This window comes from Thamnophis elegans, chromosome 2 (genome assembly GCF_009769535.1).
Source record: "Thamnophis elegans isolate rThaEle1 chromosome 2, rThaEle1.pri, whole genome shotgun sequence".
Lineage (NCBI taxonomy): Eukaryota > Metazoa > Chordata > Lepidosauria > Squamata > Colubridae > Thamnophis > Thamnophis elegans.
Window position 1 is genome coordinate 50,412,280 of NC_045542.1, and position 18,233 is coordinate 50,430,512.

Genomic DNA, 18,233 nt, shown 5'->3' on the forward strand with positions numbered 1-18,233 from the left:
GTAGTATTTTGAAGTTCTATTTATTTTACTTTGGGCTTCTGGAGGAAAGGTGGGATGTAAAACTTTGTAAGTAAATGGAATGGAATTCCTGAGAAATGCAAATCGTTCTTGAACATTATATGCATACAGATGTAGACTTATCCGGCTGTTCAATAGAGAGAGCAGTAGAACAGAGGAATGAAAATAATTTGTTAAAGCTGTAGGACCCAGAGTGTTATGAAGCCTCCTTACCTTTAGAGATTCGGTCCTCTGTTCCTAATCTTGTTGTCTAAACAAAGCATCTCCAGTTGTGACATCAGTATTTATCACTACACTGATCCCTGCACATGAAAAGATCCAATTGCAAGAGGTCTTCCATGCAAATGAAGTAAGTGTGTGCAGATGATGGTTTCAAAGATATCTGTTTGCTCTAGGTTGCTTTCCTCAATCTAGTGACCTCTAGATTTGTTGGGCAGCAGATCAGTGGTGGATTCCTACTGGTTTGGACCGGTTCAGCTGAACCAGTAGTGGTTTGGTGGCCTGGGTCACTGGAACTGGCAGTGACCCAGGCCTGCCACGCCTCTGAACTGGTTCTCCAGGTGACATTGTAGGCTCCGCCATCTTGTTTTTCGCTTCTGCACATGCACAGAACAATTTTTAAGCAGAACATCAAGCAGAACGTGAGTTTTAAGCAGAACATCAAGCGTGCACATGAGGAAACCGGAAGTAATACCTGCCGGAACCCACCCTTACAGCAGATCAGTAGATAATCTTTTCTCTCTCTAGAGAATAGCTTAAAGAGCTGAGTCCAAAACAGATGCCATGATGTTCACCTTAAAACACACTGACTTTTTCTACCTGTTTATTGTAATAGTGATGTATTCTATGTCATTTCTGATTTAAATAATATTAAGGCTTCTCAGCGTAATGTTGAAAATCTTTTTAAAAAAACTTTCTGCATTATGGAGGCACAAAGCAATTGAAAACACACTAATTAGACAGCCCCCTTTTAAAACCCTTCATTCTTCTACTGTAGCTCCAGGGGGATTTTTAAAAATTGTATTATACCATGTATGGAGTGAGTTAACAAAATGCATTCTACTCACACCCTCTGAATGGTTGCAAATTACAGTATACATTGACTTTGGCAATAATACAATAAAATTGCTCTGGAACTGTTGTGTTACATAATTTAATTTGCTTTGTATGCATCCAAAAGGACCGGATTTTCCACATTTTATCAAGTGCAAAAGGGATTTGGATTCCCATGGGGCTCAAATATCAGAGCATTTGATGGTCAGAACGTTTAAATAAAGGGCTGAGGGAGTCAGAGTGGAAGCATCATCTACTTAGGTAGATCTAGGAAAGCAGAAGTAGGATTCCATCAAAAAGCCTCCCTTTAGTTCATTACTGTGTTGCCCTCTAGCGATCAACATCTTCTTCAGCAGAATTGAATCCTTTTCCCATTGGCTTTATCACTTGTCTAGACACTGAAGAGAAGGAAGCAGGTGCTGTTTTAAACAGCCCAGAAAATGTATATTAGGATATGAGCACTTAAAGGACATATGCTTTGCTTTGGCACAAATATATTTCTCTTCCTCTCCCTTACTCTCTCTCTCCTTCCCTCCCTCCCTCCCCCCCTCTCTCTTTCACACACACACACCAAGTATAATAAACCAAGTTGCTTTACTAAGGCTATTCACTATTGGCAATGGGATTCCCAAAAGCAAAATTGGTCTGAGAAACAGGAAACCTTAATTGCAAGAACTGGATGATTTATAAGGCCAGGCTGAGATCCACTAGTTCTTTCGGTCATTTCTCTGTTGAACTAGCAGATGTTTCCTGCTCTCCGAAGGGTCGGTTTTGAACTATAGGATGAGAGTATACACCACTACTCCACAGCACATCTGGAGCTCTTTTCCTGGACCTGTATTCTATGTAGGGAAAACCGCATTCGGTTCTAATTGGCCTAGTTTATCCTTGCAGCAAATCATTTGTTCCGCAGACATTGAGTTATGTTGCCAAGGGCCAAGGTAGCAGAAAAAAAGAGATTTGTCAGTAAAGAAAAAAAAAGATTTATAATCCAGTACAATTCTCAATCATTTCAAGAGGGAGTGTGCCAGAAGACTTGGGGGTGGGTTGGAAACCTTATGTTTGCATTTGAGAGATTCCCTATTTTTCCACCCTCAAAGAAAATGTGCTTCATTATCTTAAAACATCCTCAGAGTGGAGAGACTGTTATGTTTAGCATGCCAAACGTAGTGGCACATCAAAAGGCAAATTGGGCAGATTTTCACTGTTTTACAGCTTGCTCGTAATGAGCATGTCAAGTTGATTTTCCGAGAACCTAAAAACAGCCACTGAGTCATAATGCATTAATGTGCATTAAAAAGCAAAGCATCAAGTGAACAATGAAACTTTGTCGGTGTTCCTTTTAAATGGGCCTTCATGGAAAGACCAAAACTTTAATGGGAATGAAATAGTAAATCCAATTACGATTAACAAATGGAAATGCTTATTTACTACACAGCTTTCCCCATTTTGCTACACAGCTAAATTGTGCTGTCAAGAAGCATTGATGGCTGCTGGAAGCTGCATTTAAGGGCTGAAGAGAAACTGTGGATTCAGGTGCTCAAATATCAATGTTTGGTTCATATGTGGTAAACATGTGTAGAAGCCAAAATATATTGGACAAAAATACATACATGGTTGAAGAAGATGATACAACAACATATTATTTGAAACCCAAAATATTTTTGCTGGGGTTTTTACCAGAAACTTATAGTAAAGAAAATGTATATTTGATTACCCATGTAATAACAGTAGCCAGGATTGTATTTACACAACACTGGAAAAGTGAAGAGATTCCTATGGATGAGAATGTGATTAGGAAAATATTAGAATGTGCAGAAATGAATAGATTAACACTTGCAATTAAAGAGAAGGAACAAACTGAATATTATATTATATGGGAACTATTCTACCAATGCTTAGAGAACAAATATGAAAGTTAGAAATGAAAGTAGATTAGTAAAATGTAGAAAATATATTAATAGATTTAAATAAATTAAGAACAGGATTGTTATAGTATCAAATACGTTATGTATAACATATAACACATAAATGTTATGTTATGTATAATATTAAGTCATGAGTAGATAAATAATGAACATGGTTGTAAATTCTAATTGGTAATGAACAAGATATTTGTACCCAGATGACACACTGTTTAATGGAAGATGGATTGTTTTAGAGGTGGTTATTCAGCAGATTCTGACCAATTCTGAAGAACTGATAGCGGAAATTTTGAGTAGTTTGGAGAACTGGCAAATAGCACCTCTGACTGGTCCCACTCCAGTCTATTCTCTGGTTCCCAAGTCCCAGCTGATCGGGAGGGAATGGGGATTTTGCAGTAACCTTCCTCTGGAGTGGGGAGGGAATTGAGATTTTACAATATTCTTCCCCTGCCATGCCCACCAAGCCACGCCCACCAAGCCATGCCGTAGAATAAGTAGTAATTTTTTTTTAATCCCACCACTGGATTGTTTGTATTAAAATTATTTTTTTTAAAAAAAGTATCAATGTATGAATGTAAAATCTGCAGAAAGGGATCTTTTCTTTAACATTGTTTTTAATTTGCGTGTGAAGAGGCCTCTTCAGACAAGGAGTCTCTGATCAGGTCATCTGTTTTGGAAAGGAAGACATTTCCCCAGCAGCCTCTTACAGCAACTCTTAATGTCATCCATCTATCACTGCAGCAATATAAAACCTGTTCTCATTATTATTATATGTCAGCACAATGATGGTTGGATGACTCTAGAAGATGCTATAAATTATTAGGAGGGATCCTGCCTGAGGCTTCTGACTCCCCCTCCTTTCTTTCTAGCAAAGCCATTACTCAGCAAGAAGATTACTTTTTGAAGGAAACTCCAGCTGTAGGAACATTTCCACACTGCCAAGTTGTGAATCCCAAGAACATTCCCGCCAGGCGAATGTTGTATGGGCAACATCGGTCTCTACTTGCCCTCAGCCCATTGCCAACATGGCTACTAGCCACATTTTCCTGCTCCACAATGAGAGTTTTCTGGTTTACATCAACTCAAGGTGCAGTTTATTTTTCACCTTATTGAACTGTGAAAAGGGACTCTGAGTGTACAATAAAATATAAAAGTGTAAATACAACTGAAAAATTTACAAGGATGATTATTATTAGGTTTGGTTTGCTTGCTGCACTTTTATGCTCTTCTAGGTGAATTGCTGCACATTCATTTGCTACTCCTCACTTGACTCCCTTGTCACCCATTGTTGCAGTCAGGGATGTGCAGTCACTAGAGGCAAGGGGAGGCGGAGCCTCACCAGTCTCCTCAGGAAAAAGAAAGAAATTTAAATATTTTTTTTAAATAATTAAAGCCAAGATAGTTGCTACCAGATTCCAGCTCACAGTGGCTTGGTGTCTGCTTAGTGTTAACCAAAGCAGGAGGTGAGAGAACTCGGGGCCTCTTTTCCATAAGGAATTTTTCGCCTTCTAAAAGTTAATAAAGAGTTAAAAGGCAAAGAAGTTCAGATGGAAAAGAGGCACTAATTCTCCCACCTCCTGATTTGGAAGCAGCCAATCGTGTCTTCTTGAGCACACTTACGTTGGGCGGGGCGTGCTTCAGAGGAGAGAGGAGTGGGCGAGAAGGAGGAGGCTGCCTCTTTGCTGCAGACCTGGGCGCTTGGCGGCTCCCGCGCTGCAAAGTGCCCCACCATCCCCAATGCTGCCGCCCGCTGCCCCGGCCTGCTTCTCCAGCCTCCACCGCTGGAAGTCCCGGATCGCCTCTGGGGGAAGGCTGGGTGAGAAGCGAAGCGAAGCTTCTCTGCGGCCTCCCGGCGCTGCCCAGAGGCTCTTGCAGGAGCACGTGTCAGTGGCCGGCGGCCTGGAGCGGCCCCGGCTGTGAGACAAGGGAGCACTTAAAGCAACCGCTGCCGCCGCCGCCACTGCCCCTCCTTCGCCTGGCGGGGCGGTGGTGGCGGCAGCGGCAGCGGCTACTTTAAGTGCTCCCTTGTCTCACAGCCGGGGCCGCTCCAGGCCACTGGCCGCTGACACGTGCTCCTGCAAGAGCCTCTGGGCAGCGCCGGGAGGCCGCAGAGAAGCTTCGCTCCGTTTTTCACTCAGCTTTCCCCCAGAGGCGATCAGGGACTTCCAGCGGCGGAGCTTGGAGAAGCAGCAGACGCAGGCCGGGACAGCGGGGGGGCAGCGGGGCACTTTGCATCGCGGGAGCCACCAAGCGCCTTTGCTGCAGACCCGGGCGCTTGGTTGCTCCCACGATGCAAATTCCCCCCCCCCCCCGAGGCCGACCGCTGCTCTGCTGAGCTTCACCAGGTATCAACCTCACCGCACGTCACTGGTTGCAGTGCAAGTAAGAAAAAAAAATCCTTTATTGCATTTCCCTAGATTTGCTCTGTAAATCTCAGTAGTTGACTACTTCTGCAATTACTATTAGCAGTAGTATTCAAGTAGCATAATGGTTAGCATTTTTTTTGAGTTATTAAAGCATTGCTGGTTTGAATCCTAGTAGTACCCTTTTTCTTTATTTTCCTGGGCTACTCACTTTTCCACTGGGCTTTTTTTTCAATACATAGGTCCATTGGTGAACCAGTGAAACAGGCAGAAAATTAGCAGAGAGCATCCCTGAACATCAACTAGTAGTCAGAAGACATGATGCAAACTGCTTAATTTCACAACACATGGACTGACTTAACCATAGTTTTGACTGGAAAATTGTGAGCATCCTAAATCAAGCCTTCGAAAAATCCTAGAGAATTACTGGAAGCCTGGAGCAGCTATCAACAGGCACATAGAGATAAACCATATCTATATGCCATTCAAAAGAGGTATTCAAAAAGGCAAAAAGGAAACAAAAAGACCAAAATACCTCTTCACTAGCAATTAGCATCCAGTTGAGCAAAGATTAACACCAATATTAATACTAGACGAACAATCAAGAGGTAAACAATGCCCCAATCAAGGAACCACCAATTCAGACAAACAAGTTAAAAGAAAACAAGAGCCTAATCAAGGAACCACCAAGATCACTCCCACCAACACCAATAGATCAAGCCACTTGGATAGAAAATGGGAGCAAACTCCACTCCTTATTAGCATTCATGATGTTATCTAATTTGGTAATATAACTTATGCAAGTAAACAACCAAATTCAGAGAGCACCAAGGACCCCACAGAACCAGTGAAATGCTGAAGTTTCTTTTCCTCTCCTTTCCTTTCCCCTCTCCTCTCTTCTCTTTCCCCTCCTCTCTCCTCTCTCCTCTCCTCTTCCCCTCCACTCCCCTCTCCTTTCTTCTCTTCTCCTCCCCATCCCCATCCCCATCCCCTCTCCTCTCCTTTGCAAGATTCTATTAAAGTAAATTTACAAAAAGTAGAATTAGATCATCTGGGTATGCTTCCTGTCTGAACTATCTTGGCAGGCTGATCAATCTTGCAATTCTGAAAGTACATTTCCCACCCCACCTGTCACCTATAGTTTACATTGTCTGGGATTAGTAGCAGAAGAGCTTCTAAGTTATTAAACCTCGGTGATCTCGATCCCCTCCAGTACAGCTAGACATTGGTCTGCTTCTCATGCTCCTGTCACCTGAAAGGCTTGGATTATCTGGGTGTTAAGACGTCCTCTGCAAATACACTTTCTGTACAAAGCACAAAGTGAACACGGAAGAGGCACTAGTTTTAAACAAGTGAACAGACAAGATATGAATGAATACCAAATGGAGAGGATTCTAGATAGGTTTTCCAGCAAGCTGAGAGTGAATATATTACAATGCATCTATGTGGCTGTCTGTTTCAGGCAACAGGAAGGAGGTGCCAATTGAAAGGCTCTGCTTATGTGACAGCAGTAATTACATTCATCTCACTCATCAACAAGACTGCAATTAGAATAGTATAACCCCTATTTTTTGCATTTGTGTAGCTCCACCTTACTCAAAGAGCTGTGATTAGCCAGCAGATGGCACCAGAGATGGGCTGGAGATGAATCTGAAAAGGACCGACAGATAAAGAGGGCAAGATATATTTTGCTCTCTAAATGAACAATTATTGATCTTGTCAATTAATTACATGAATGGAATTACAATTAATTATAAGAAGGGGGAATAACCTCCTTTCTTTTTGAACTCCTCCCCACCCCCAGGATATGGCAGAGTATTAGCTGTATAAGCAAGTTAGGTGTGGAAACAAGGGAAAGAGCATTTTTCAGAAGCCATGAATTGGACTAGCATCCCTTCTAGATTTTACAAGGGATGCTAGAAAAATGTCCTTATTCTGATAAGAGGATGGAGAAAGAACTAGTACATTGCATCAGGCTATCACTTTCATGTGTTAATAAGTATCTTCTAGTTTGGATGTTGCAAGAGGAGACACCTTTTACTTTAACTGCAATATTTGTCCTAAATATGATATGTTTATTTTACCAAAATTCTCATCCATTTACTTTGATGCTTCTACACCACCACCATCATTTTCATTTTTCAGTCCCTCAGAAACCATTGGGAGCTGACTTGCTTTCCTCTTTTCTATTGACTGTCATGAGCCAATCAATGCTCCTTCCAGCTGACCCATCATAGCAAGTAAAAAGGAATAACTGGATGGAAAGATGAAATATCCATTTCTCCATCTTTTAATTTCTATGCCCCTCTTTGGTGATTCCCTCACTACAAATCCAGATGATTGCTCTGGAAGCAGTGCTGGGATTCAAATAATTCAGTGTTTCTCAACCTTGGCAACTTGAAGATGTCCGGACTTCAACTCCCAGAATTCCCCAGCCAGCATAGGTTGAGAAACACTGAAATAATTTAACAACTGGTTCTCTGCCTTAATGACTGGCTGGGTGGCCATGGCCATGGTGGGCATGGAAAGGGGGTGTGACAGGCAGCACTTGCCTCCTGCACCCCCCTGGAAGCAAAAACAGGCAGTGAGGGGCCCTCCCTGCAGCTTCCTGGTAGCAAAAATAGGGCATGTGGCCACTCCTGGAGGGGGCAGGGTAGAAAGAGGCGGGGCCAGTCAGCAATTTAATAAGCAGTTTATCTGAACTGGCTGAATCTCGCCACTGTGGAAGGGTGTATGCAAAATTAACAAGGCAGTACCCTATTTCCCTGAAAATAAGACTTCTCGGGATAATAAGCCCAATCAGGCTTTTGAGGGCATGCACTAAAATAAGCCTTCCCCGATTATAAGCCCTCCCCAAAAATATTGTAACACAGCAGCAGCCATGAGGTGACCACGCTCGCCGCCTCCTGCACCTCAAAAATAATAAGATCTCCCCAAAAATAACGCCAAGCACTTTTTTTGGGGGGGGGTGTCGAAAGAAAATAAGACCCTATCTTATTTTCGGGGAAACATGGTAGTATCCTTTTATTCTGGGTTAAACTCTTATGAAAGACACAACACTACAAATGGTACAAATCACATTCACTTGTTCATCTATATTGGAGGAAGAGGCAGGAATAGGATGACATCCATTTGGGACTGCAGACAAGTCAGCATTCCAACTTCTACAACTGAGCCAGGAATGCACAGAAACACCATATTCACTGATACAGTGAAAGGGAACAGGGATGCAGGAGTTGTACTCGCAACTCACAGAATGAAGTGATGTACCTTAACTGTACTTTTTCCATACCAACAGAACGGTAGTAGTTGGTTTTATCACTTCCCCTGAAATGAATTCTTTCCCCCTTTTTCTACAGTATAGTGAAAGCCTCTGGATATTCTCAGAGGGAAAGGAGACACGGTTATATATTATTGCAACATTTTGGCCCGTGGCCAGCCAGCTAATGGAATGGAGGGCAAGAAGGTCCCATGGAGATTGCTCAGTTTGTGTTGTCACACCGTATAAGTGTACCACCAACACTCCAATAGGACTGAGGGATGGTGAAGGGAGCCCCCAGGCAACATGCTGTGTAAAGAGGCAGAAAACAATAATGAATCACGCTTCTCCTTTCTTGAAAGTCTATTTCATACGATTGTGGCATTACGCCTATGCATGAAGGGGTCACCCATTTGATTAATGTATGCTCCGGAGGTGGGTTGCTGCCAGTTGGCCAGGGATTGGGAGAACTGGTAGTAGGGGCAGAGAGAGGCTCTGCCCACCTGCATGCCCAGAAGCGTCGTGTGCACGCGTGAGCATGTGTGGGAGAGAACCGATAGTAAAAAAATTAGCAACCCACCTCTGGTGTGCTCGCCATTGTCTATTTACAAGGATTGCATGCAGACTGGGAGGCTCACAGGCAGTTGCTTTCCCAGTTTGAAGCAGCCAGGAGACGTACAACAAAGATAGGACCACAACAAAGTCCTCCTTGTGCGATCCATGTGTGTTTGCTGATTGATGACTGTGGCTGGGAGATTTATTTATTTTTTTTGCATAAAACCAGGAAGAGTTGTTCTCATTGACTAATGTTTTGAGACTTTATTGAGATGTATGGCCAGTCCAGAGCCATATACTATATGTATTTGAATGTTAGAAAGGCAGGAGTGAAACAAAAATGCCTTCTTGAGGCTACTAGCCAGAGGTGGGTTGCCAGTTTTTTTACTACCGGTTCAGGCACGCTCGCACGATGCTTCTGCACATGCACAGAAGCATCGGGGGTGTGTGTGTGGGGGGCAGAGCCTCCCACCTCTGCTACTACTGGTTCGGCTGATCCAGGCTGAACCAGCAGCAACCCACCTCTGCTGCTCGCTTGCCAAATTTTGTCCCAGGGGGATGTGACAAGAGACATTTCCACAGAGGCTTTGAGAAAGGAACAGGGTCCTCTAAATAGGAGAGACAGCTACTTTCAGGGCACAAAACCACCTGCTGTTAATCTGTTGTTGCTCCTAACCTACAAAGGGAAGATCCAATAGCAAAAGCAGCCCAGAAGGCCCCCCCAATAATTATGCTCTCTGTATTTGACAAAACCTAGATAAATTAGATGTGCAAGTAATCATATGATGATGTTTCCTTTTCTTTAGCTCTGCCCATTCCATACAAATGAATGGGACTTAACCTTTAGAACATATTGGAGAGGTAACAATATTTTAAAATTCTTCTGTTGGACATTTTAGAATTCCTTGGGTTTAGCAATAGCACTTAGACTTATATACCACTTCACAGTGCTTTTACAGCCCTCTCTAAGCAGTTTACAGAGTCAGCCTATTGCCCCCAACAATGTGGCTCCTCATTTTACCCACCTTGGAAGGATGGAAGGCTCAGTCAACCTTGAGCCTGGTGAGATTTGAACTGCCAAACTGCAGCTAGCAGTCAGCAGAAGTAGCCTGTAGTACTGCACTCTAACCACTGCGCCACCTCGACTTTATAAAACAGACCTTGAAAATTTATAGTTATTAAGCCATTGACTTCAACAAGATATCCCAGTGCTTTCTTAGTCCATGATTAGGTGACATCAAAGAATGATATCTTTACCATCTTGCCCTCTTTTACTTCATTTGATTATGAGTATAAATTGGGCTTATTGACATCAAAAACAATATATCCAGGACATTTCAAATGGCTGATCGAAGCTAGCCTTGGCCACATCATTCTGGATTCAGAATAGCAGGCCTTTTGAGTCAGGGATGGAGCAGAACTATACTAAGTATAGTATTGGCCCAAATCCACCACTCCTGCAGGTTTAAAGCACTTTGGAAGCATTGGTGGGCTACCAATTTTTTAACTACTGGTTTGGATGCTCTCCCACACGTACTCTCTCTCTCGTGCGACGCTTCTGCCTGGGCGGGTGGGCAGAGCAACTACTACCGGTTTGCCCAATCTGGGCCAAACCGGGAGCAACCCACCTCTGTTGGGAAGAAAGTTGGGAGCACTTTTCAGTAGAATCATTCCATTAAGGCAATAGTCGAATATCTATAATGCAAATTATACTATTATGTATTATAGTGTAATACATATAGTAAGATGGGGTCCCGCACGAATCCGAAAGCTTGGAAGACAAAACTTTTGGTCCTGATGACCGACCCAAGTTGGATCCTGCAGCATTATCCTGGGACCTCTACACTCGCCTTCATTCATTATAATGTAACTGGTCTTACTGTAAAAAAAAAGAGTATAGATTAAAATTATATGAATTTGCAAAAACATTGTGAAACAGGAACTACCGTTTCTCAGAAATTGCCTTAGCAATGCAGAACAGTAAATAATAAACGAACAGACTTTACAAAACTTTTGCTGAACTGTATTTATTTGAATAAAGATTGCATAAAGTATTTTCATTATGTGGAAGCACATTAGGTATTACAGGCAACATTATTGTGGCGCTTTTTCTTGGTAATTGTAGAACAATTGCTGGAGTTGTGCTAAATGAATAAATGAATAAATGTAAGTAATCTAACACAGGGGTCCCCAACCCCCTATCCATAAACCAGCATTGAGCCATGGCATGCCAGAAACCGGTCTGCGCAAATAAGTGAAACCCCATCCGCAGGATGCAGGCAGCACATGAAACCACGCTCTTTCCGGTCCACAGAAAAACCTCTCTCCACGGAACCAGTCCCTGGTGCCCAAAAGGTTGGGAACCACTGATCTAACAGATCTCAAAACTGGGTCAAGGACCCAAGAAACCAAAAGTATTTAATGTGCTTGTATGCCATTCATTTTCAATGGATCTGTACTGTAAGCCTGGAAATGATGTATATACTCTGGAAGCTGGTCAGAATGCAGAGGAAAAATAGCTCAAATGACACAGACCAAAATCCTACTCACAATATAACCATCTCATGCATTTCCTATTTCCATGAGGTCCTCAAGCCTGCTGAAAAAAATCATGTTTTAAGAGATGTTAAAGTTAGTAGACCTGGGCCTCACCTCATCTCAGGGGTGGGGAGTATGTTCTAGACCAGTGATTCCCAATGTGGGCCCCAGGCCCTACAGGGGGGCAATTTGATTTTTAATGAGGACAATTTGAATTTTTAAAAACCAAGTTAATGGCCTTTAAGGCTTCTTTTGTGAGTACACTTTTTGAGTAAAGTAAGAAATATATGTCATGGGGGGGGGGGGGCATCAGGATTTTAAAGATGCTTAGGTGGGGCATGGCCAAAAAAAGGTTGGGAGCCACTGCTCTAGAGGATAGGGCACTACAGCAGAAAAGGCTCACTACCTGGTCCTGTCAGATGGAGCTGTCTTGGCAGGAGAGAAGAAACCTTAAACCCTTCTTTGTTTGCATCGTAGATGCTGGTGGGTGGGAATCAGGCTTGTTATGGCATTCTCCGATAGATGTCCCATCAGATGGAAGTGTTTAGCAGATATGACCAGGATATTAAGGAGCCTCTTGCCAAGCAAAACTCCATCCACCAGCATCAGAGAAGGACCTCTCTCCAGTCAAGAGGTCATGGGGACAGAGACCAGGAAATGGGCCTTCTTAGTGGTCTCTCCTACTTTATGGAAAACATTCCTGCTGGAGGCACAATTAGCTTCATGCCTAATTCAGGACAACCTCAAAATAGTTTTATTTCAGAGACTTGGGAACCCTAGGATGTTACTGGTATACATTTTTGGGGGTTATTGTTTGTGATTGTTTTTCTCTTATAAGGATATTGAATATTTTTTATCTATGATGATATTCATTTGTTGCTGGACATAAATTGTTTCAACTTCTGACCTCAAAATGATGCTATAGAGCACTGCATACCAGGACAACTAGACACAAGGACAGTTTTTCCTGAATTCCATCACTCTGCTTAACAACTAATTCCCACATCACTGTCAATAATTTACTAAGACTGTATTACTATTATTCTTCTCTTCCTTCCTAATATCTATTTCTTCCAGTTGGTGAAATTCAATTTTTTTTACTACCGGTTCTATGGTCGTGGCTTGGTGAGCAGGGGAAGGAATGATGAATGTATTTTATTCTCCTTATGTACACTGAGAGCTTATGCACCAAAGACAAATTCCTTGTGTGTCCAATCACACTTGGCCAATAAAGAATTCTATGTACCTCATAGTAACAACTATGGAGTTGTTCGGACTGAGGTGGTGTACAATTTCTATCAAATTAAGGAATGGGTAAAGATTCATCCATTCTACCCTGGAGAGTAGCACAAGGCAGTTATTCTACACTGTCCATTCTTTTACTTTGGCTGTGGGGAACATTTTCTTTGCTCCAAAGCAAATTTTCCATTCATTTCAGATACGCCCCCACCCACAAAACAAAAGATAACCCCCCTTTCTTTGTTTGCCACTATCATACTGTCAACCCAAGAATCTTTCACACTGTTTGGCACTAACAGTGCCAAATTACACATTTTCATCTGGTTTTTGACTTTGATCTGGTTTGGTTGAAACCACAGCAAAGCTGTTATTTTCCTTTGGATCACTGTGGGCCTGCAGAACTTGTTGGGCAATTTCCCATAGCTCATTCCTCTTCCTGGTTCCTTGCTAAGCCAGCCGTTGCTTTCCCTTGTCCCATCCCTAAGTATATTGTTTCTAGAACTTCTCTTTCTATGTTTTTAGAAATCATCTTCTCCAGTTCCAACTGAGCTACCATCTCAACATGCAACCACAATTGTAGCTACGATGAGAAGCGCCTGGCTATTGAATTGCCAGCGGGGTATTTTTTTCATCTTCTTAACTCACAGGAGGTTGTAAGTACAATTGAGGAATAGTAGCCAGGCTGGCATGGTGTCATTAGATTATTTCAATGCATTACTTTATATGTTTAACTGACCTCCCATCAAATATCCCCACTTCATAGCAGTCTCTCAGATTGTTTTGCAGAGCACTGAAAAATAGACCAGAATACCATGCGCTGAAAAATACGAACAATAGAGGGCCTAACAATTTATTTCATTCTTGTGTAGAGTGAAGCGAAAGGATTTTTTAAAAAACTCCACCACTAGCAGTTGTTCAGGTCTTGAGGGAGGCTTTTCTTTGCACGCTCCAGTTAGCTGGCGGGAGAGACGAGGTCTATTGACTCAGCATTTTCTGGGTCTTCTCTGAGTTTGAGGACAGCAGGAATGAAATCAATTACAGGTTTCCTTTCAGAGTGGAATTGGAAAATGGTGTTGTGGAAATTTTCTATTTTAACAAAAAAATATTTGGAAAAAAGTTTTTTTCATTTGGATAAATACAATAACAGTGATCCCCCACCCCACCCAGTACAAAAGTAAGAGCAAACAGTACTTAAGCAATAATACCTTGGTGGCACAGTGGTTAGAATGCAGTACTGCAGGCTACTGCTAGATCAGCAGGTCAGCGGTTCAAATCTCACCGGCTCAGGGTTGACTCAGCCTTCCATCCTTCCGAGGTGGGTAAAATGAGGACCCAGATTGTTGGGGGCAATATGCTGACTCTCTGTAAACCGCTTAGAGAGGCCTGAAAGGCCTATGAAGCGGTATATAAGTCTACTGCTATTGCTATTGCTATTGCTATTACTTCTGCTGACAGCCGGCTGCCTGCAATTTGGCAGATCGAATCTCACCAGGCTCAAGGTTGACTCAGCCTCCCATCCTTCCGAGGTGGGTAAAATGAGGAGCCAGATTGTTGGGGCAATATCTGCTGACTCTGTAAACCACTTAGAGAGGGCAGTAAAAGCACTGTGAAATGGTATATAAGTCTAAGTGCTATTGCTATTGCCATTAAATCATAATCACTTCTACAGAATAGTAAAATTACAGAATACCTATTCTGAACAGATATCAGTTTTGAGGATTCAGCTTTAGACTAGACTAGACTAGACTAAAATACGAGTTGGAAGGGACCTTGAAGGTCTTCTAGTCCAACACCCTTCTTAGGCAGGCAACCCTATACCACTTCAGACAAATGGTTATCCAACCTCTTCTTAAAAAATATCCAATGTTGGAGCATCCACAATGTCTGGAGGCAAGTTGTTTCACTGATTAATTAACTAGACATACCCAGTTCTTGCAACCGTTCTTTATATGTTTTAGCCTCCAGTCCCCTAATCATCTTGATTTGAACCCATGGTTACAGACAATCATTACTACCAACTTCTCTCCAGGGATTCAGTTACTCTACTCAGCTCAAATCTGAGAAACGGGTGGCTCTCCATATTTTGCTAGTTTGCAACTCCCAGCAGCCCAAACCAACCTACTAAAGGATGCTGGGTGTGGCTGTTCAACAATATCTGGAAGCAAATGGGTTTCCCTGTCAGTGTCTTAAGACAACAAGGAAAGGTAGAAGCAAGCATGGGTAATCCAAAAATCCCCAGTGGAGCCATTTTCACTACTAGACATCAAACTATATTGGACAGTCAAGTATGGGGAATTGATGGCTTTGTCTCTGCTTAATATCCTAGTATAATTTCTTACTGGGGATGAGAGGAATTAAATTGTTTTGTCTGTCTAGAGCAGTTTATGCATTTATACATTCCTACATGTCATGAGAATTTCTTTTGAGTTGTATGCAAATCTTTCTGAGTTGAAGTTTTGTGAAGTGAATGCCTATGTTCCCATACATTATTTACAATTTGTAGATTGATATAAATCAAGCCAAATATTTAGGAAGGATCCCTCTTGGAATTTACACCAACTATAGCTAATAGCCCTGGAGGCTGAAACTTTTGTGGAATTATATTCCCAAATGCATTAAGGAAACCTTTAATAAATAAACTGATGTTCAGGATATCTGTTCTGTTAGATATATAGTTAAACGGATAGAGATGTTAGGAATAAAATAACAAAACTGCATATCTTTTACTTTCAAAATCTTTTAATAGTACACATTTGTCTTTGTCATTTGTAAAGTTTTACACTCATTTAAAAAAAAGATATTTTAATCCAATACTCCCCATTCATTTCACCTTTTGTTTCCCTGACCATATACCCAGTTTTCAGTCTCTGTACCTGATATGATATAACAATAAGTTGATTATTAAATACAAAGTTCTAAAATAGTTACTAGATTGTTTATGGACATTGGTACTGTGGCTACTCTAGTAATTTTTGTGAAAGATTCTACATGGGTTACTATAGTCAGGGGGCACAGAAGGAAAGAAGGGGCGCATTGTTAGCCCGTAAAACTTATTTTCTTTTTCAGTTGAGTACATTCTACAGAAGCCAAAAAAGTATTTATTGTTTTTCTTCTTCCAAATTATCTGCAGTTTAAATAACCTGTAATCTCTCTAAAAGGTATAGAAATACTATGTGCAATGTTTGCAAATATAGAATTTACATCGTCTCCCCCCCCCCTTTTGAGGTGGTAGCAAACCTTTACCCTCATAAATTACTATAACCTGGCAAAAACAGAATTGTCTCTTCTTACCAGCAGACACTAAGTCCATAGTATTAAAGTGCTGGTGTGCTTTGAAACAAACTGGATAGAACTTGCCATGGGGGATTAGGAACAGAAATATTTTTTTTTATTAATACATTTTAAAAAATAATGTAGAGCTGCAGCATTGGAGAGAGCTAGAGAAAAATCCAGTTCTAAACACACTCAGATGCACCAAAGTCTTAATGAACAAAATATATATCATATTCCTATAAATGATGATCAAATCACACAAGGTTTTCCCCCCTCTTCTATAATGATTACAACATTGAGTTAGCCTACTTACTTGTAGCATACATTATATCTCAGTAGGGCTGTTGATTTATTTAAGATTTTTATTTGATTAAAAATGGACATTTAAATCCAAAAGTCAATGTCTTAAACATTCATAAATTAGCCTATGACCAAAACTGTTAGCGTAACAAAATATTTCTTTCCATAACAATAATAAAAGCTATAATATTTCTTTCAAGATTACTCATTCAGGTGCTGCTTTGTCCTGTAATCAAGCTTTCCAATATACTAATGTATTAATATTAGCAGAGTTCAGACCTTAAACCAGTCTCATCTGTAGAGCCCTTTTCTTAAATGTCGTCCTCGTTCTTAATTTAGCATATATGTACTAAATATGTGCATAAAGCTATACAATGCAGCTGGGATCAACTATTTTAAGCTATACAACATAGAACAGACATCTCACTGGAATCATAGAAAGTGTATGTTAAGTTTGTAGCTTACTTTTTAAACTACATTGACAAACTGAAGTTTATAGTACGGCTTATCATGATCAAAGACAGACTAATGCACAGCTATATTAATTTCAGAATTCCATTCGTGCCATGGGTGTAAGACTCTTCCAACTGGAGGTACTGGCCAATTTTTTTTCCTCCCCCAGTCTGGCCTCAGCCACTTTCCTTTGGGAAAATCTCTTCCATAAAGAGAGAGACAACTGACCAAGAGCAGGGTCAGTAAGGATTGCATCTGTGAGCAACTACCCATCTTCCCCACCTCCTCAAAATGTGTTTAGAACTGGGCAATAAATTTTAATTGACCTTTGGGAAAGCAGGGAAAAAACCAAATCAAAACCTTAACATAGAACCAATCTTTCTCCTAAGTCTTCATTAAAAGGCAAGACCTCAGTTCACTTCTAGTACTAAGACGCTTGGCAGGAATAGACACTGCTCTAGTGATTTCTAAAAAAAATAAATACAAAAATTATGAACAGAACCATTCTACAGAATTGATGTACATCTCTTCAGAACCATTGTGTTTTGCTTTTTATAAAAAAGTCTAATGTTATTTAAAAAAGGCCCAACCCAAAGTTATTTAAAATCCCATGAAGATTATTGCACATACAGTAGTACTTCAATTCGATTTTTTCAAAAGGGCAAGTAGAAAATATTTGTATCACAAAGTATGCATGCTTTATTTTCCTGAATGCATTAGCTTACAGTAAGTTATGTATTGATTGGTCTTTATTGAATATAATTCCATGAAGCAACTCCTTAGTTTTATTAACATTCTTCCCAAGCACAATGCTTCCCAAGCACCGAAAATCTATTAATTTAAACCCTTTTTTAATTTGAGTGGTGATAGTTCCTCTCATTTCAAAGCAGGCTACATTTTTCATTCTAGTTTCTTCCTAATATATTGCACTTTACACCTTACTCAGAGATTAGGTATTGAAGGTGTAGGACACAATTGATTTCATATTACTAGACAACTAGTACACATTTTAACCACTGTAGATACTGCAGGCCTTTGGTTGCCTTAGCAAATTAGGCTGTTAGCAGAAGAGCTGATTCAGATGACTATGTAAAAGGTCTAGAAGAGGGGTCTAGGACAACTCACCCCAGCCAATTCACCATGGCCAAACTCGTTGTGGGACAATTGAATGTTATACTAATTGTTTCATTCAGTTACTTTTATTACTGATGACCATGTTTTCATTGAAACTATTGTAACTTTGGTATTTCTGCATTG